This window comes from Saccoglossus kowalevskii, chromosome 16 (assembly GCF_978046115.1).
Source record: "Saccoglossus kowalevskii chromosome 16, keSacKowa6.1, whole genome shotgun sequence".
NCBI lineage: Eukaryota > Metazoa > Hemichordata > Enteropneusta > Harrimaniidae > Saccoglossus > Saccoglossus kowalevskii.
The window spans coordinates 14,194,802-14,216,044 of record NC_140656.1 but is presented as its reverse complement, the minus strand read 5'-3'; the positions used below and the strand labels follow the sequence as shown (position 1 = coordinate 14,216,044).

Here is a 21,243-nt window from a genome sequence, read left to right as displayed (position 1 = left end):
TGTATACACCGAAATTGTATACACCATTTGTTGGTATTTAGAACGTAATATGATGACGTGAAAACAATTAGATTGTACTAAAACGTAGACAACTTAGTTAGAGTTATTTTATGATTCATTGATTGAAACTCAAGTGGGGGGGGGGGAGACAAACAATAACAATATTTTATTTGGATAAAATGTTCAGCGATAATGAAATTTATCTCATTATTGAACAATTTTACATAAACGATTAGTGTTATCGAACAAAATGCAATTACTGTCGCATAGCATTAGCTTAGATGAACCACTTGATTAGACAGAAGTGTTTTATTAGATCTAATGAAGCTTTGTTTAAAGTACAATGTCAATATGGTATGTCGACAATTTAGTAAAACTAGAAATTCCCTTGAAACCCCTCATATGTCTGATATGATAGGATGAGTACTCTTCCAAGAGTACACAAAGATTATGTATTATCCTTGGTGGTCAGCTTGAAAATCGTTTTATAAAAACCTTTATATCCATTACAAATGAAAATATGGCTCCTATTAGTAATCATGCAAAGTTACAAACTCAATTTCTCCTGCCATTTGTCATGGATCAATCATGCGACTACCGACTTGATAGAATAGTGATATTCCAAATATGCTGACTGAATCAGTACATCTATATTTTAAAATGAAACATTTGTCCATTCGGGTTCATCATTACACCCACACACTCATAATATTATTAGGAATACCATTAGCATCACAATCTTGCACTTGGGTTTCATATTTAAAGCGGGGGAGTCAGATGACTGTAGCGTGTCATTGTTTACAAACAAACGTCTACCCATGAGCCTTTGCGTTTTTAGCGTGTGTTGTTATCGTCACTTGGGACTCAATTCCCGCGCGTGCGCAGGCAACGACCCTCCCGCTTGACTGTAGCAAACCCGGGAGACAACAATTATACCATAACTGAAAATTCCACGTACAAATTTTGAGATATGTTGCTGCAACGCAATACCAAGCAGTTCAACGCAAACGTTCAAGACTGTCAATTAAAAAAACTAAACTTATTCAGAAACTAAGTTTTTATAAAACGATTTTCAATCTTGATTATGTTCTTAAAAATAATAAAAAAATATATAAATGCAATTTCTCCCATTATAATTCTACAAACTTTCATTCTGATCTGAGTAATATTTCTTGGCAGACAGTATATAATAAATCGGACACTAATGTCGCTTTCAATACTTTATATGATATTGTTTATGGGGTTTGTGCTACTCACGCTCCTATTATTGAATGCAATGCTAGGGACGCCCAAATACGTAAACCCTGGGTATCCAGGGGTCTAGTTAATTCAGCCAGGACTAAAAACAAATTATTTTCCAGTATAAAATACAACCCCAAAAATGCTGATATCAAAGCTAAATACAAGCAATATCGAAACATTCTTACAAAACGTTATTTTAAATACAAATTTATTTCCGCAAGTGGGAATACGAGTAAGATTTGTAAAACAATTAACAGTATTTTAAATAAATGTAATAATATGACCACCCCTCAAAGACTTAAATCACGTGATGCTCCCGATAAAGTTTTGACAGGAAGTTGCGATATTGCAAATGAATTCAATAATTTCTTTACAAATATTGGCCCTGAGCTAGCTAGAAAAATTCACCCATCGGTAAATTTTAATCACTATCTCACAGGGAATTTCCCGTCATCCAAGCACTCACAGAACGGGATATTATGAAATTTATTTACCGATTAGACCCCAACAAAGCAATGGGACATGATCACGTGCACCCTAAACTTGTAATTGATGCTGTAAAGTATATTTCTAAACCTCTACCGCACATTCTGAACTGTTCTATAGCTCAAGGTATTTTCCTGACTCTCTCAAATTCGCCACAATCACGCCAGTATATAAAAAGGGATCTGCCCTGGATTTCGGCAATTATAGGCCCATATCTATTCTACCCGTATTCAGTAAAATATTTGAATCAGCTGTAAATCATCAGCTACTTGGTTTCCTAAATAAGTTCAACATACTCTTGTCCTCACAATATGGTTTTCGGAAAAAATACAGTACCGTCCTTGCCCAAGTTGACCTTGTTTCTGATATCACTGCCAACATGGACAACGGTTTTGTTACATTTGGGGTATTCATTGACTTAAAAAAAAGCATTCAATACTATTGACCACAAGATTCTCCTTACAAAACTAGCTTATTATTGGATAAGAGGTATTCCGCTTTCGTGGTTCCGAGGCTACCTAACTAATAGACACCAAACAGTAAACATTGACGGAACTGCTTCCACATCCAGGCAGATTGAATACGGGGTGCCCCAGGGATCAATATTAGGGCCTTCACTTTTTCTTCTCTACATAAATGATATTAACCACTCTACTGTTGCTTTCAATTTCCGCCTCTTTGCGGATGATATCAATTTATTTAAATTCCTGCAAACTAACTCTATTGATCTTTTTAATATTAACAATGATTTTGAAAATGTTGTACAGTGGTGCAATGCTAAGAAATTAACAATTAATGTAGAAAAAACATGATCCTGAAAACTCCGCAAAAATGTAAAAGTGGAGGGACAGCTCGCAATCAATGATACGTTGATAGAGGGTGTGTCTAAAGCCACTTATTTGGGAGTAACCATTGACCCATGCCTAAATTGGAATTCTCATATTGAAAAAAAATGTGAAAACCATTAGTCCCAAAGTGGGCATTATATATCTCGCATTCGTCACTATGTTCCCAGATCAATTCTCATTCTACTTTACAACACACTTATTCTCCCACACTTAATGTACTGTATTGAAATCTGGGGAAACACATACCCAACACTTCTTGAACCAGTTCTGCTCTTACAAAAAAAAAATGTGCGCCTTATCACCTTCTCGCACTTTAAAGCACATTCTGCTCCTCTTTTTATCCAATTACGCATACTTGATATTCACAAACTTTGTAAATTACAAACCTGTCTATTTATCTTCGACCTTAAACACAACAGATATGCACATAGCCTCAATAAGTATCTTAACGATTACCCACATTGCTATCCCACAAGTTCAGTGTGTAGCGGAAACTTGTCAATTCCTGTACCTAAACTTACAGTTTCACAACATAATTTTAAATTTGCTGCAGTAAAACACTGGAATTCACTTCCAGACTCCCTCAAAAACATCAACAACAGAAACAAATTTAAATATGAAATGAAACATTATTTGAATTGTTAAATTCCTCGATTACCTCCAATTTCTCTGCATTTTTTTTCTTCTGCATATAAATTCGTTGTACCAGTAGTTTGTTTATATTAATATTACACATAATATTTTAGTCATTTTTAGATCTAAACCATGTAAATAGTAATTTTCCTTCCCTTTACTAGTAAATTGTAAATTTCTACTTGACAGTCTGGGCCATGGACTGGACTAGTCCATAAAGACTATTTTCATGGTCCACACCGGAATTACTACTATTGTATTTTGTTTATAAATTCTGTTCTGGTCATTCTGGTGAAATAAATAAATAAAATAAATTAAAATAAAATAAAATAAGTTAAGGTAGAGATGCAGTTTATTTGGCTTGCTTTTTAATTGAGTAATTAGACAACGAAGATGGTATTATATATCCAACATGTTAAATATTTTCTGAAAGCTTATTATACAAACTTTGTGAAACTTGTCTTTATTTAAAATATCCAGAATGGGTCAAAAACATGCTTTTTTTGGGCAAAAGTGGTTTGTGCGCAGGTAACGACCCTCCCGCTTTACAGAAACCTAATTAGAATTCAATGTATACTCAACAACCTCTTAAAGGGGAACCGCTTAATTCCATGGATTGCACCAAAGAATCATGGGACACTATTGTTTATGTTATTTACAATGTTAATCTATCTTTTGTTACCCATTGTTATTTTAATCCAGAAAGTAAGTTTGTTGTGAGATTTGGCTTAACTGGAAGGTGCCCCTTGAACAAAATCAAATGAAAATAAAAAAAAATTATGTTCAATAATCATTTTATAAAAAAGTTACCTCTTCAGTACATTGCATTTCGGGGGTTGTACAAGTTGTGAAAAAAAAATATTTATTGGTATTGAAAAATAATATATGGATGTGAAGACAATATTATTTTTGCAAAAATGTAGACGTCTCGGAGTTAATTATATTTATTTTTTGAATCATTTATTGAAACTTAAGTAACGAGTACAATTAAAATATTATTTTTGAATAAAAACAACACCTGGTCTGTGAAGGTTCAATAACAATGAACTATATCTAATTACTCTTTTACGTTCGAATAACATGGCTACAGGTATTCACGGCTTTGTTGATGCGGCTCCATTTAATCTAATGTTGAGAATTATCTGTGTTCTTTTCAGCATGCATGGAACTGCACTATCTTTCATAAATTACAGTGATTCTAAATATTGTTGATAGTGAAAGCGGGTGTCGTCATCGGCGCATGCGTCAGATGGCCATAGCGTGTCATTGTTTACAATTGAGCCTTTGCGTTTTTAGGGTGTGTTATCATCATCGCTTGGGACTCAATTCCCGTGTGTGCGCAGGTGACGACCCTCCCGCTTTAAAGTTTATGTAACAGCAGAACGTGTGAATTTAGCGTGTATCAACACTGACCACCAATGCTGGTCGTCATAGCTACATGTTCATACTGCTCAACGACATATTCTATGAAGTCTATAACAGGTAATTGGAGCAGAAATATTCAGTCATACTTCATTGAAATCTACATATGCATGATACATATAACCTTTAAGAAACGTGTGTACTGAACATTAAGATCAACTACCATTAAATACAAATATTGAATGTACATTAAAGGGCGATGGTCGTTACACAGAGCGTGTTCGAATTTTCCTGTAAACAAACAATGTATTTTACACGCGTTGTGTACGTCGCTATGAGTCCCATATCGTACAGGACGCGACGCGACGACTACCGCCCTTCAATTGTAAATGCTTGTAAATGTTAAGAACGTTTAAGAAAAACAAAAACAAAATATAGCTGCAGGGCATCAATGGCGGTGTTTCGAGCCTCATGGCCAATGACACGTCGTATATGTGCTGTATATAATAATAGCACTGGTTGCATGTTCGTATCAGCAGGTGCTTGAGATATGACAGTTAGCATATTAAAGGGTATATATGGTCATCTTATATTTCAGTCAGATCACATGTCCCTTCTCTTCACTATAGCGCTGTTTGCATGTCCCGATCTACAACAGTGCTTGAGATACTACAGTTATAAATACTAATAATGTCACATGACCATATATGGTCATCCAATATATTTATTATATCTGTTGTCCAACTCCTTCATTATAGTGTTGGTTGCATATTTATATCTGCAACAGTGCCTGGTATATGACAGTTATACATATTAATGAGGTAACATGACCATATATGGTTATCTGTTATTTCAGACATATCACTTGTCCCTCCTATCTGCAACAGTGCTTGAGATATTACATTTATGCATATTAATGAGGTCACATGACATTCCCCACCCCACACCATCATCACTATTATTGTTAATGACTATTTGTTTCTAGAATGAACTTTTAATTGAAAACACTAATTCCGAGTATCATTTCCATTCATAAGTTCATTGACATTCACTATCTGGAGATCTTATTAGGGGCCCATTGGAAAGTAAAAAAAAATATGAAAAATCATTCTAAAATCTAAATCGGCTCACTGTCTGCGGCTGCAGTTTTGAAAATAATGTGCGTTGCTCTTTCAAAGTTATTAAGGAATAGCGGATTAGTAAAAAATGATCGCCCCATACGATTCGCAATCCTATTTAAATTAAATTCACGCCACACAATATATCGGATTTTAATCAGATTGCAGTAACATATGGTTGGTATGACGTTGTGAGAACCAAGCAATCTTGAAACAATCACAAGAAAATAGTTATGCATGCATACATGTTTTGGAGACACGTTGGAGACACGTCTGGACTAGCCCACTTGACAACAGAAAGTTTGGGCGGAAAGTTTTAGCAAAAAGCCAAAAAAATAAAGTAGTTTACTAGATTTCTATACAGCAGGCTTATTTTTTTTATGAAAACGTGTGTTATTTAAAAATCTACCCGAGTCCTAATGGTCAATCCCTGATAAAATAAATATCACTGTGCCTATCTTTGCGATGCGTGAGGATATCACGCCGTGATTCGTGAAATCGATAATTTGTGGTTTATTTTTAATACTTGGCTAAATGCACACATGCAACAAAATGATTTCTTTTGCATTATCAGTTATATGTCTAAGGGGACAAAAAGAGCGTATTCGAGCAAAGGGGTAAATGTCCATTTTGATATTGATTATTCTCGAACATTATGCGATGGACGCGATTACTCACAGGTTATTATTGGCATTAGTAAATTCCAAAGTACCAACCAATTTAAATATGTTTTTATTTCTAAAAATAATAATATTGTACATGCTCTTAAAATATTACCTATCATCGTCTCCAAACTACAGGCCACAACAGAAAAAAACGATTGAATATCAAATGATGAAAGAAAATCGCAACACAGGAAAGCTCATTTCCGGACATCTGTTCTTGGCGGGACATTGGGCCTGCTTTCTGGAGCATGGTTCTCTGTATCCGATTCATTTGCTCTTTTGTGCATCAAGATTGGATACTCCCCAACACAGGTGTTGCTTGTAAAATCACTGGCAATGGTGGTAATAACTATCCCGTGTCTTATCTATAAGAACATTAATATTCTGAGAGTCAAGCGAAACGACACATTGCTGAACAAAAGCCTTTGTGAACACACAGGGTGCATGACGTATTATTATGCCATGAACGCCGTTCGACTGGGAGATGCGACTTCAATTGTCGTTACTTTTCAAAACGTTCATTGAATTCTGATTAAGTTTTTTTTAAGATTCAATGTGAAATCAACAACCTCTCAACAAAATTAAATAAAAATTTAAATTGTATACAATGAAATTATATACACCATTTGTTGGTATTTGATGAACCACTTGATTAGACAGAAGTGTTTTATTAGATCTAATGAAGCTTTGTTTAAAGTACAATGTCAATATGGTATGTCGACAATTTAGTAAAACTAGAAATTCCCTTGAAACCCCTCATATGTCTGATATGATAGGATGAGTACTCTTCCAAGAGTACACAAAGATTATGTATTATCCTTGGTGGTCAGCTTGAAAATCGTTCTATAAAAACCTTTATATCCATTACAAATGATAATATGGTTCCTATTAGTAATCATGCAAAGTTACAAACTCAATTTCTCCTGCAAACGACCATTTGTCATGGATCAATCATGCGACTACCGAATTGATAGAATAGTGATATGCCCTAGTTGACCTTGTTTCTGATATCACTGCCAACATGGACAACGGTTTTGTTACATTTGGGGTATTCATTGACTTAAAAAAAAGCATTCAATACTATTGACCACAATATTCTCCTTACAAAACTAGCTTATTATTGGATAAGAGGCATTCCGTTTTCGTGGTTCCGAGGCTACCTAACTAATAGACACCAAACAGTAAACATTGACGGAACTGCTTCCACATCCAGGCAGATTGAATACGGGGTGCCCCAGGGATCAATATTAGGGCCTTCACTTTTTCTTCTCTACATAAATGATATTAACCACTCTACTGTTGCTTTCAATTTCCGCCTCTTTGCGGATGATATAAATTTATTTAAATTCCTGCAAACTAACTCTATTGATCTTTTTAATATTAACAATGATTTTGAAAATGTTGTACAGTGGTGCAATGCTAAGAAATTAACAATTAATGTAGAAAAAACAAACTATATGATCCTGAAAACCCCGCAAAAAAGTAAAAGTGGAGGGACAGCTCGCAATCAATGATACGTTGATAGAGGGTGTGTCTAAAGCCACTTATTTAGGAGTAACCATTGACCCATGCCTAAATTGGAATTCTCATATTGAAAAAAAATGTGAAAACCATTAGTCCCAAAGTGGGCATTATATCTCGCATTCGTCACTATGTTCCCAGATCAATTCTCATCCTACTTTACAACACACTTATTCTCCCACACTTAATGTACTGTATTGAAATCTGGGGAAACACATACCCAACACTTCTTGAACCAGTTCTGCTCTTACAAAAAAAAAATGTGCGCCTTATCACCTTCTCGCACTTTAAAGCACATTCTGCTCCTCTTTTTATCCAATTACGCATACTTGATATTCACAAACTTTGTAAATTACAAACCTGTCTATTTATCTTCGACCTTAAACACAACAGATATGCACATAGCCTCAATAAGTATCTTAACGATTACCCACATTGCTATCCCACAAGTTCAGTGTGTAGCGGAAACTTGTCAATTCCTGTACCTGAACTTACTGTTTCACAACATAATTTTAAATTTGCTGCAGTAAAACACTGGAATTCACTTCCAGACTCCCTCAAAAACATCAACAACAGAAACAAATTTAAATATGAAATGAAACATTATTTGAATTGTTAAATTCCTCGATTACCTCCAATTTCTCTGCATTTATTTCTTCTGCATATAAATTCGTTGTACCAGTAGTTTGTTTATATTAATATTACACATAATATTTTAGTCATTTTCAGATCTAAACCATGTAAATAGTAATTTTCCTTTCCTTTACTAGTAAATTGTAAATTTCTACTTGACAGTCTGGGCCATGGACTGGACTAGTCCATAAAGACTATTTTCATGGTCCACACCGGAATTACTACTATTGTATTTTGTTTATAAATTCTGTTCTGGTCATTCTGGTGAAATAAATAAATAAAATAAAATAAAATAAGTTAAGGTAGAGATGCAGTTTATTTGGCTTGCTTTTTAATTGAGTAATTAGACAACGAAGATGGTATTATATATCCAACATGTTATATATTTTCTGAAAGCTTATTATACAAACTTTGTGAAACTTGTCTTTATTTAAAATATCCAGAATGGGTCAAAAACATGCTTTTTTTGGGCAAAAGTGGTTTGTGCGCAGGTAACGACCCTCCCGCTTTACAGAAACCTAATTAGAATTCAATGTATACTCAACAACCTCTTAAAGGGGAACCGCTTAATTCCATGGATTGCACCAAAGAATCATGGGACACTATTGTTTATGTTGTTTACAATGTTAATCTATTTTTTGTTACCCATTGTTATTTTAATCCAGAAAGTAAGTTTGTTGTGAGATTTGGCTTAACTGGAAGGTGCCCCTTGAACAAAATCAAATGAAAATAAAAAAAAATTATGTTCAATAATCATTTTATAAAAAAGTTACCTCTTCAGGACATTGCATTTCGGGGGTTGTACAAGTTGTGAAAAAAAATTATTTATTGGTATTGAAAAATAATATATGGATGTGAAGACAATATTATTTTTGCAAAAATGTAGACGTCTCGGAGTTAATTATATTTATTTTTTGAATCATTTATTGAAACTTAAGTAACGAGTACAATTAAAATATTATTTTTGAATAAAAACAACACCTGGTCTGTGAAGGTTCAATAACAATGAACTATATCTAATTACTCTTTTACGTTCGAATAACATGGCTACAGGTATTCACGGCTTTGTTGATGCGGCTCCATTTAATCTAATGTTGAGAATTATCTGTGTTCTTTTCAGCATGCATGGAACTGCACTATCTTTCATAAATTACAGTGGTTCTAAATATTGTTGATAGTGAAAGCGGGTGTCGTCATCTGCGCATGCGTCATATGGCCATAGCGTGTCATTGTTTACAATTGAGCTTTTGCGTTTTTAGGGTGTGTTATCATCATCGCTTGGGACTCAATTCCCGTGTGTGCGCAGGTGACGACCCTCCCGCTTTAAAGTTTATGTAACAACAGAACGTGTGAATTTAGCGTGTATCAACACTGACCACCAATGCTGGTCGTCATAGCTACATGTTCATACTGCTCAACGACATATTCTATGAAGTCTATAACAGGTAATTGGAGCAGAAATATTCAGTCATACTTCATTGAAATCTACATATGCATGATACATATAACCTTTAAGAAACGTGTGTACTGAACATTAAGATCAACTACCATTAAATACAAATATTGAATGTACATTAAAGGGCGATGGTCGTTACACAGAGCGTGTTCGAATTTTCCTGTAAACAAACAATGTATTTTACACGCGTTGTGTACGTCGCTATGAGTCCCATATCGTACAGGACGCGACGCGACGACTACCGCCCTTCAATTGTAAATGCTTGTAAATGTTAAGAACGTTTAAGAAAAACAAAAACAAAATATAGCTGCAGGGCATCAATGGCGGTGTTTCGAGCCTCATGGCCAATGACACGTCGTATATGTGCTGTATATAATAATAGCACTGGTTGCATGTTCGTATCAGCAGGTGCTTGAGATATGACAGTTAGCATATTAAAGGGTATATATGGTCATCTTATATTTCAGTCAGATCACATGTCCCTTCTCTTCACTATAGCGCTGTTTGCATGTCCCAGTGCTTGAGATACTACAGTTATAAATACTAATAATGTCACATGACCATATATGGTCATCCAATATATTTATTATATCTGTTGTCCAACTCCTTCATTATAGTGTTGGTTGCATATTTATATCTGCAACAGTGCCTGGTATATGACAGTTATACATATTAATGAGGTAACATGACCATATATGGTTATCTGTTATTTCAGACATATCACTTGTCCCTCCTATCTGCAACAGTGCTTGAGATATTACATTTATGCATATTAATGAGGTCACATGACATTCCCCACCCCACACCATCATCACTATTATTGTTAATGACTATTTGTTTCTAGAATGAACTTTTAATTGAAAACACTAATTCCGAGTATCATTTCCATTCATAAGTTCATTGACATTCACTATCTGGAGATCTTATTAGGGGCCCATTGGAAAGTAAAAAAAAATATGAAAAATCATTCTAAAATCTAAATCGGCTCACTGTCTGCGGCTGCAGTTTTGAAAATAATGTGCGTTGCTCTTTCAAAGTTATTAAGGAATAGCGGATTAGTAAAAAATGATCGCCCCATACGATTCGCAATCCTATTTAAATTGAATTCACGCCACACAATATATCGGATTTTAATCAGATTGCAGTAACATATGGTTGGTATGACGTTGTGAGAACCAAGCAATCTTGAAACAATCACAAGAAAATAGTTATGCATGCATACATGTTTTGGAGACACGTTGGAGACACGTCTGGACTAGCCCACTTGACAACAGAAAGTTTGGGCGGAAAGTTTTAGCAAAAAGCCAAAAAAATAAAGTAGTTTACTAGATTTCTATACAGCAGGCTTATTTTTTTTATGAAAACGTGTGTTATTTAAAAATCTACCCGAGTCCTAATGGTCAATCCCTGATAAAATAAATATCACTGTGCCTATCTTTGCGATGCGTGAGGATATCACGCCGTGATTCGTGAAATCGATAATTTGTGGTTTATTTTGAATACTTGGCTAAATGCACACATGCAACAAAATGATTTCTTTTGCATTATCAGTTATATGTCTAAGGGGACAAAAAGAGCGTATTCGAGCAAAGGGGTAAATGTCCATTTTGATATTGATTATTCTCGAACATTATGCAATGGACGCGATTACTCACAGGTTATTATTGGCATTAGTAAATTCCAAAGTACCAACCAGTTTAAATATGTTTTTATTTCTAAAAATAATAATATTGTACATGCTCTTAAAATATTACCTATCATCGTCTCCAAACTACAGGCCACAACAGAAAAAAACGATTGAATATCAAATGATGAAAGAAAATCGCAACACAGGAAAGCTCATTTCCGGACATCTGTTCTTGGCGGGACATTGGGCCTGCTTTCTGGGGCATTGTTCGCTGTATCCGATTCATTTGCTCTTTTGTGCATCAAGATTGGATACTCCCCAACACAGGTGTTGCTTGTAAAATCACTGGCAATGGTGGTAATAACTGTCCCGTGTCTTATCTATAAGAACATTAATATTTTGAAAGTCAAGCGAAAAGACACATTGCTGAACAAAAGCCTTTGTGAACACACAGGGTGCATGACGTATTATTATGCCATGAACGCCGTTCGACTGGGAGATGCGACTTCAATTGTCGTTACTTTTCAAAACGTTCATTGAATTCTGATTAAGTTTTTTTTTAAGATTCAATGTGAAATCAACAACCTCTCAACAAAATTAAATAAAAATATAAATTGTATACAATGAAATTATATACACCATTTGTTGGTATTTGATGAACCACTTGATTAGACAGAAGTGTTTTATTAGATCTAATGAAGCTTTGTTTAAAGTACAATGTCAATATGGTATGTCGACAATTTAGTAAAACTAGAAATTCCCTTGAAACCCCTCATATGTCTGATATGATAGGATGAGTACTCTTCCAAGAGTACACAAAGATTATGTATTATCCTTGGTGGTCAGCTTGAAAATCGTTTTATAAAAACCTTTATATCCATTACAAATGAAAATATGGCTCCTATTAGTAATCATGCAAAGTTACAAACTCAATTTCTCCTGCCATTTGTCATGGATCAATCATGCGACTACCGACTTGATAGAATAGTGATATTCCAAATATGCTGACTGAATCAGTACATCTATATTTTAAAATGAAACTTTTGTCCATTCGGGTTCATCATTACACCCACACACTCATAATATTATTAGGAATACCATTAGCATCACAATCGTGCACTTGGGTTTCATATTTAAAGCGGGGGAGTCAGATGACTAAAGCGTGTCATTGTTTACAAACAAACGTCTACCCATGAGCCTTTGCGTTTTTAGCGTGTGTTGTTATCGTCACTTGGGACACAATTCCCGCGCGTGCGCAGGCGACGACCCTCCCGCTTGACTGTAGCAAACCCGAGAGACAACAATTATACCATAACTGAAAATTCCACGTACAAATTTTGAGATATGTTGCTGCAACGCAATACCAAGCAGTTCAACGCAAACGTTCAAGACTGTCAATTAAAAAAACTAAACTTATTCAGAAACTAAGTTTTTATAAAACGATTTTCAATCTTGATTATGTTCTTAAAAATAATAAAAAAATATATAAATGCAATTTCTCCCATTATAATTCTACAAACTTTCATTCTGATCTGAGTAATATTTCTTGGCAGACAGTATATAATAAATCGGACACTAATGTCGCTTTCAATACTTTATATGATATTTTTTATGGGGTTTGTGCTACTCACGCTCCTATTATTGAATGCAATGCTAGGGACGCCCAAATACGTAAACCCTGGGTATCCAGGGGTCTAGTTAATTCAGCCAGGACTAAAAACAAATTATTTTCCATTATAAAAAAGAACCCCAAAAATGCTGATATCAAAGCTAAATACAAGCAATATCGAAACATTCTTACAAAACGTTATTTTAAATACAAATTTATTTCCGCAAGTGGGAATACGAGTAAGATTTGTAAAACAATTAACAGTATTTTAAATAAATGTAATAATATGACCACCCCTCAAAGACTTAAATCACGTGATGCTCCCGATAAAGTTTTGACAGGAAGTTGCGATATTGCAAATGAATTCAATAATTTCTTTACAAATATTGGCCCTGAGCTAGCTAGAAAAATTCACCCATCGGTAAATTTTAATCACTATCTCACAGGGAATTTCCCGTCATCCAAGCACTCACAGAACGGGATATTATGAAATTTATTTACCGATTAGACCCCAACAAAGCAATGGGACATGATCACGTGCACCCTAAACTTGTAATTGATGCTGTAAAGTATATTTCTAAACCTCTACCGCACATTCTGAACTGTTCTATAGCTCAACGTATTTTCCTGACTCTCTCAAATTCGCCACAATCACGCCAGTATATAAAAAGGGATCTGCCCTGGATTTCGGCAATTACAGGCCCATATCTATTCTACCAGTATTCAGTAAAATATTTGAATCAGCTGTAAATCATCAGCTACTTGGTTTCCTAAATAAGTTCAACATACTCTTGTCCTCACAATATGGTTTTCGGAAAAAATACAGTACCGTCCTTGCCCAAGTTGACCTTGTTTCTGATATCACTGCCAACATGGACAACGGTTTTGTTACATTTGGGGTATTCATTGACTTAAAAAAAAGCATTCAATACTATTGACCACAATATTCTCCTTACAAAACTAGCTTATTATTGGATAAGAGGTATTCCGCTTTCGTGGTTCCGAGGCTACCTAACTAATAGACACCAAACAGTAAACATTGACGGAACTGCTTCCACATCCAGGCAGATTGAATACGGGGTGCCCCAGGGATCAATATTAGGGCCTTCACTTTTTCTTCTCTACATAAATGATATTAACCACTCTACTGTTGCTTTCAATTTCCGCCTCTTTGCGGATGATATCAATTTATTTAAATTCCTGCAAACTAACTCTATTGATCTTTTTAATATTAACAATGATTTTGAAAATGTTGTACAGTGGTGCAATGCTAAGAAATTAACAATTAATGTAGAAAAAACAAACTATATGATCCTGAAAACCCCGCAAAAATGTAAAAGTGGAGGGACAGCTCGCAATCAATGATACGTTGATAGAGGGTGTGTCTAAAGCCATTTATTTGGGAGTAACCATTGACCCATGCCTAAATTGGAATTCTCATATTGAAAAAAAATGTGAAAACCATTAGTCCCAAAGTGAGCATTATATCTCGCATTCGTCACTATGTTCCCAGATCAATTCTCATCCTACTTTACAACACACTTATTTTCCCACACTTAATGTACTGTATTGAAATCTGGGGAAACACATACCCAACACTTCTTGAACCAGTTCTGCTCTTACAAAAAAAAATGTGCGCCTTATCACCTTCTCGCACTTTAAAGCACATTCTGCTCCTCTTTTTATCCAATTACGCATACTTGATATTCACAAACTTTGTAAATTACAAACCTGTCTATTTATCTTCGACCTTAAACACAACAGATATGCACATAGCCTCAATAAGTATGTTAATGATTACCCACATTGCTATCCCACAAGTTCAGTGTGTAGCGGAAACTTGTCAATTCCTGTACCTGAACTTACTGTTTCACAACATAATTTTAAATTTGCTGCAGTAAATCACTGGAATTCACTTCCAGACTCCCTCAAAAACATCAACAACAGAAACAAATTTAAATATGAAATGAAACATTATTTGAATTGTTAAATTCCTCGATTACCTCCAATTTCTCTGCATTTTTTTTCTTCTGCATATAAATTCGTTGTACCAGTAGTTTGTTTATATTAATATTACACATAATATTTTAGTCATTTTTAGATCTAAACCATGTAAATAGTAATTTTCCTTCCCTTTACTAGTAAATTGTAAATTTCTACTTGACAGTCTGGGCCATGGACTGGACTAGTCCATAAAGACTATTTTCATGGTCCACACCGGAATTACTACTATTGTATTTTGTTTATAAATTCTGTTCTGGTCATTCTGGTGAAATAAATAAATAAAATATATTAAAATAAAATAAAATAAAATAAGTTAAGGTAGAGATGCAGTTTATTTGGCTTGCTTTTTAATTGAGTAATTAGACAACGAAGAAGGTATTATATATCCAACATGTTATATATTTTCTGAAAGCTTATTATACAAACTTTGTGAAACTTGTCTTTATTTCAAATATCCAGAATAGGTCAAAAACATGCTTTTTTTGGGCAAAAGTGGTTTGTGCGCAGGTGACGACCCTCCCGCTTTAAAGTTTATGTAACTACAGAACGTGTGAATTTAGCGTGTATCAACACTGACCACCAATGCTGGTCGTCATAGCTACATACATGTTCATACTGGTCAACGACATATTCTATGAAGTCTATAACAGGTAATTGGATCAGAAATATTCAGTCATACTTCATTGAAATCTACATATGCATGATACATATAACCTTTAAGAAACGTGTGTACTGAACATTAAGATCAACTACCATTAAATACAAATATTGAATGTACATTAAAGGGCGATGGTCGTTGCACAGAGCGTGTTCGAATTTTCCTGTAAACAAACAATGTACTATACACGCGTTGTGTACGTCGCTATGAGTCCCATATCGTAGAGGACGCGACGCGACAACTACCGCCCTTCAATTGTAAATACTTGTAAATGCTTGTAAATGTTAAGAACGTTTAAGAAAAACAAAAACAAAAAATAGCTGCAGGGCATCAATGGCGGTGTTTCGAGCCTCATGGCCAATGACACGTCGTATATGTGCTGTATATAATAATAGCACTGGTTGCATGTTCGTATCAGCAGGTGCTTGAGATATGACAGTTAGCATATTAAAGGGTATATATGGTCATCTTATATTTCAGTCAGATCACATGTCCCTTCTCTTCACTATAGCGCTGTTTGCATGTCCCTATCTACAACAGTGCTTGAGATACTACAGTTATAAATACTAATAATGTCACATGACCATATATGGTCATCCAATATATTTATTATATCTGTTGTCCAACTCCTTCATTATAGTGTTGGTTGCATATTTATATCTGCAACAGTGCCTGGTATATGACAGTTATACATATTAATGAGGTAACATGACCATATATGGTTATCTGTTATTTCAGACATATCACTTGTCCCTCCTATCTGCAACAGTGCTTGAGATATTACATTTATGCATATTAATGAGGTCACATGACATTCCCCACCCCACACCACTATTATTGTTAATGACTATTTGTTTCTAGAATGAACTTTTAATTGAAAACACTAATTCCGAGTATCATTTCCATTCATAAGTTCATTGACATTCACTATCTGGAGATCTTATTAGGGGCCCATTGGAAAGTAAAAAAAAATATGAAAAATCATTCTAAAATCTAAATCGGCTCACTGTCTGCGGCTGCAGTTTTGAAAATAATGTGCGTTGCTCTTTCAAAGTTATTAAGGAATAGCGGATTAGTAAAAAATGATCGCCCCATACGATTCGCAATCCTATTTAAATTGAATTCACGCCACACAATATATCGGATTTTAATCAGATTGCAGTAACATATGGTTGGTATGACGTTGTGAGAACCAAGCAATCTTGAAACAATCACAAGAAAATAGTTATGCATGCATACATGTTTTGGAGACACGTTGGAGACACGTCTGGACTAGCCCACTTGACAACAGAAAGTTTGGGCGGAAAGTTTTAGCAAAAAGCCAAAAAAATAAATTAGTTTACTAGATTTCTATAGAGCAGGCTTATTTTATTTTATGAAAACGTGTGTTATTTAAAAATCTACCCGAGTCCTAATGGTCAATCCCTGATAAAATAAATATCACTGTGCCTATCTTTGCGATGCGTGAGGATATCATGTGATTCGTGAAATCGATAATTTGTGATTTATTTTTAATACTTGGCTAAATGCACACATGCAACAAAATGATTTATTTTGCATTATCAGTTATATGTCTAAGGGGACAAAAGGAGCGTATTCGAGCAAAGGGGTAAATGTTGTCCATTTTGATATTGATTATTCTCGAACATTATGCGATGGACGCGATTACTCACAGGTTATTATTGGCATCAGCAAATTCCAAAGTACCAACCAGTTTAAATATGTTTTTATTTCTAAAAATAATAATATTGTACATGCTCTTAAAATATTACCTATCATCGTCTCCAAACTACAGGCCACAACAGACAAAAACGATTGAATATCAAATGATGAAAGAAAATCGCAACACAGGAAAGCTCATTTCCGGACATCTGTTCTTGGCGGGACATTGGGCCTGCTTTCTGGGGCATGGTTCGCTATATCCGATTCATATGCTCTTTTGTGCATCAAAATTGGTTATTCCCCAACACAGGTGTTGCTTGTAAAATCACTGGCAATGATGGCATTAACTAAACCGTGTCATATCTATAAAGACATTAATATTCTGGAAGTCAAGCGAAAAGACACATTGCTGAACAAAAGCCTTTGTGAACACACAGGGTGCATGACGTATTATTATGCCATGAACGCCGTTCGACTGGGAGATGCGACTTCAATTGTCGTTACTTTTCAAAACGTTCATTGAATTCTGATTAAGTTTTTTTTAAGATTCAATGTGAAATCAACAACCTCTCAACAAAATTAAATAAAAATATAAATTGTATACAATGAAATTATATACACCATTTGTTGGTATTTGATGAACCACTTGATGAGACAGAAGTGTTTTATTAGATCTAATGAAGCTTTGTTTAAAGTACAATGTCAATATGGTATGTCGACAATTTAGTAAAACTAGAAATTCCCTTGAAACCCCTCAGATGTCTGATATGATAGGATGAGTACTCTTCCAAGAGTACACAAAGATTATGTATTATCCTTGGTGGTCAGCTTGAAAATTGTTTTATAAAAACCTTTATATCCATTACAAATGAAAATATGGTTCCTATTAGTAATCATGCAAAGTTACAAACTCAATTTCTCCTGCAAACGACCATTTGTCATGGATCAATCATGCGACTACCGACTTGATAGAATAGTGATATCCCAAATATAGAATATGCTGACTGAATCAGTACATCTATATTTTAAAATAAAACATTTGTCCATTCGGGTTCATCATTACACCCACACACTCATAATATTATTAGGAATACCATTAGCATCACAATCTTGCACTTGGATTTCATATTTAAAGCGGGGGAGTCAGATGGCTGTAGCGTGTCATTGTTTACAAACAAACGTCTACCCATGAGCCTTTGCGTTTTTAGCGTGTGTTGTTATCGTCACTTGGGACACAATTCCCGCGCGTGCGCAGGCGACGACCCTCCCGCTTGACTGTAGCAAACCCGAGAGACAACAATTATACCATAACTGAAAATTCCACGTAAACATTTTGAGATATGTTGCTGCAACGCAATACCAAGCAGTTCAACGCAAACGTTCAAGACTGTCAATTAAAAAAACTAAACTTATTCAGAAACTAAGTTTTTATTAAACGATTTTCAATCTTGATTATGTTTTTAAAAATAATACAAAAATATATAAATGCAATTTCTCCCATTATAATTCTACAAACTTTCATTCTGATCTGAGTAATATTTCTTGGCAGACAGTATATAATAAATCGGACACTAATGTCGCTTTCAATACTTTTTATGATATTTTTTATGGGGTTTGTGCTACTCACGCTCCCATTATTGAATGCAATGCTAGGGACGCCCAAATACGTAAACCCTGGGTATCCAGGGGTCTAGTTAATTCAGCCAGGACTAAAAACAAATTATTTTCCAGTATGAAAAACAACCCCACAAATGCTGATATCAAAGCTAAATACAAGCAATATCGAAACATTCTTACAAAACGTTATTTTAAATATAAATTTATCTCCGCAAGTGGGAATACGAGTAAGATTTGTATAACAATTAACAGTACTTTAAATAAATGCAATAATATGACCACCCCTCAAAGACTTAAATCACGTGATGCTCCCGATAAAGTTTTGACAGGAAGTTGCGATATTGCAAATGAATTCAATAATTTCTTTACAAATATTGGCCCTGAGCTAGCTAGAAAAATTCACCCATCTGTACATTTTAATCACTATCTCACAGGGAATTTCCTGTCATCCAAGCACTCACAGAACGGGATATTATGAAATTTATTTACCGATTAGACCCCAACAAAGCAATGGGACATGATCACGTGCACCCTAAACTTGTAATTGATGCTGTAAAGTATATTTCTAAACCTCTACCGCACATTCTGAACTGTTCTATAGCTCAAGGTATTTTCCTGACTCTCTCAAATTCGCCACAATCACGCCAGTATATAAAAAGGGATCTGCCCTGGATTTCGGCAATTATAGGCCCATATCTATTCTACCAGTATTCAGTAAAATATTTGAATCAGCTGTAAATCATCAGCTACTTGGTTTCCTAAATAAGATCAACATACTCTTGTCCTCACAATATGGTTTTCGGAAAAAATACAGTACCGTCCTTGCCCTAGTTGACCTTGTTTCTGATATCACTGCCAACATGGACAACGGTTTTGTTACATTTGGGGTATTCATTGACTTAAAAAAAGCATTCAATACTATTGACCACAATATTCTCCTTACAAAACTAGCTTATTATTGGATAAGAGGTATTCCGCTTTCGTGGTTCCGAGGCTACCTAACTAATAGACACCAAACAGTAAACATTGACGGAACTGCATCCACATCCAGACAGATTGAATACGGGGTGCCCCAGGGATCAATATTAGGGCCTTCACTTTTTCTTCTCTACATAAATGATATTAACCACTCTACTGTTGCTTTCAATTTCCGCCTCTTTGCGGATGATATAAATTTATTTAAATTCCTGCAAACTAACTCTATTGATCTTTCTAATATTAACAATGATTTTGAAAATGTTGTACAGTGGTGCAATGCTAAGAAATTAACAATTAATGTAGAAAAAACAAACTATATGATCCTGAAAACCCCGCAAAAAAAGTAAAAGTGGAGGGACAGCTTGCAATCAATGATACGTTGATAGAGGGCGTGTCTAAAGTCACTTATTTGGTAGTAACCATTGACCCATGCCTAAATTGGAATTCTCATATTGAAAAAAATGTGAAAACCATTAGTCCCAAAGTGGGCATTGTATCTCGCATTCGTCACTATGTTCCCAGATCAATTCTCATCCTACTTTACAACACACTTATTCTCCCACACTTAATGTACTGTATTGAAATCTGGGGAAAAACATACCCAACACTTCTTGAACCAGTTCTGCTCTTACAAAAACAAAATGTGCGCCTTATCACCTTCTCGCACTTTAAAGCACATTCTGCTCCTCTTTTTATCCAATTACGCATACTTGATATTCACAAACTTTGTAAATTACAAACCTGTCTATTTATCTTCGACCTTAAACACAACAGATATGCACATAGCCTCAATAAGTATGTTCATAATTACCCACATTGCTATCCCACAAGTTCAGTGTGTAGCGGAAACTTGTCAATTCCTGTACCTGAACTTACAGTTTCACAACATAATTTTAAATTTGCTGCAGTAAAACACTGGAATTCACTTCCAGACTCCCTCAAAAACATCAACAACAGAAACAAATTTAAATATGAAATGAAACATTATTTGAATTGTTAAATTCCTCGATTACCTCCAATTTCTCTGCATTTTTTTCTTCTGCATATAAATTCGTTGTACCAGTAGTTTGTTTATATTAATATTACACATAATATTTTAGTCATTTTTAGATCTAAACCATGTA

The 21,243-nt window shown here is 34.8% G+C and overlaps 1 protein-coding gene across 1 annotated transcript in view; it reads left to right on the top strand.

Moving 5' to 3' along the window:
- Positions 1-9,767: 9,767 nt before the first annotated feature.
- LOC102805974 (hydroxyproline dehydrogenase-like) overlaps positions 9,768-21,243 on the top strand; it is a 28,077-nt gene continuing 16,601 nt past the window's right edge. Inside the window, exon 1 of the mRNA XM_085491517.1 lies at positions 9,768-9,953. The gene's annotated coding sequence lies outside the window, so the exon portion shown is untranslated. The remainder of the gene's footprint in view (positions 9,954-21,243) is intronic.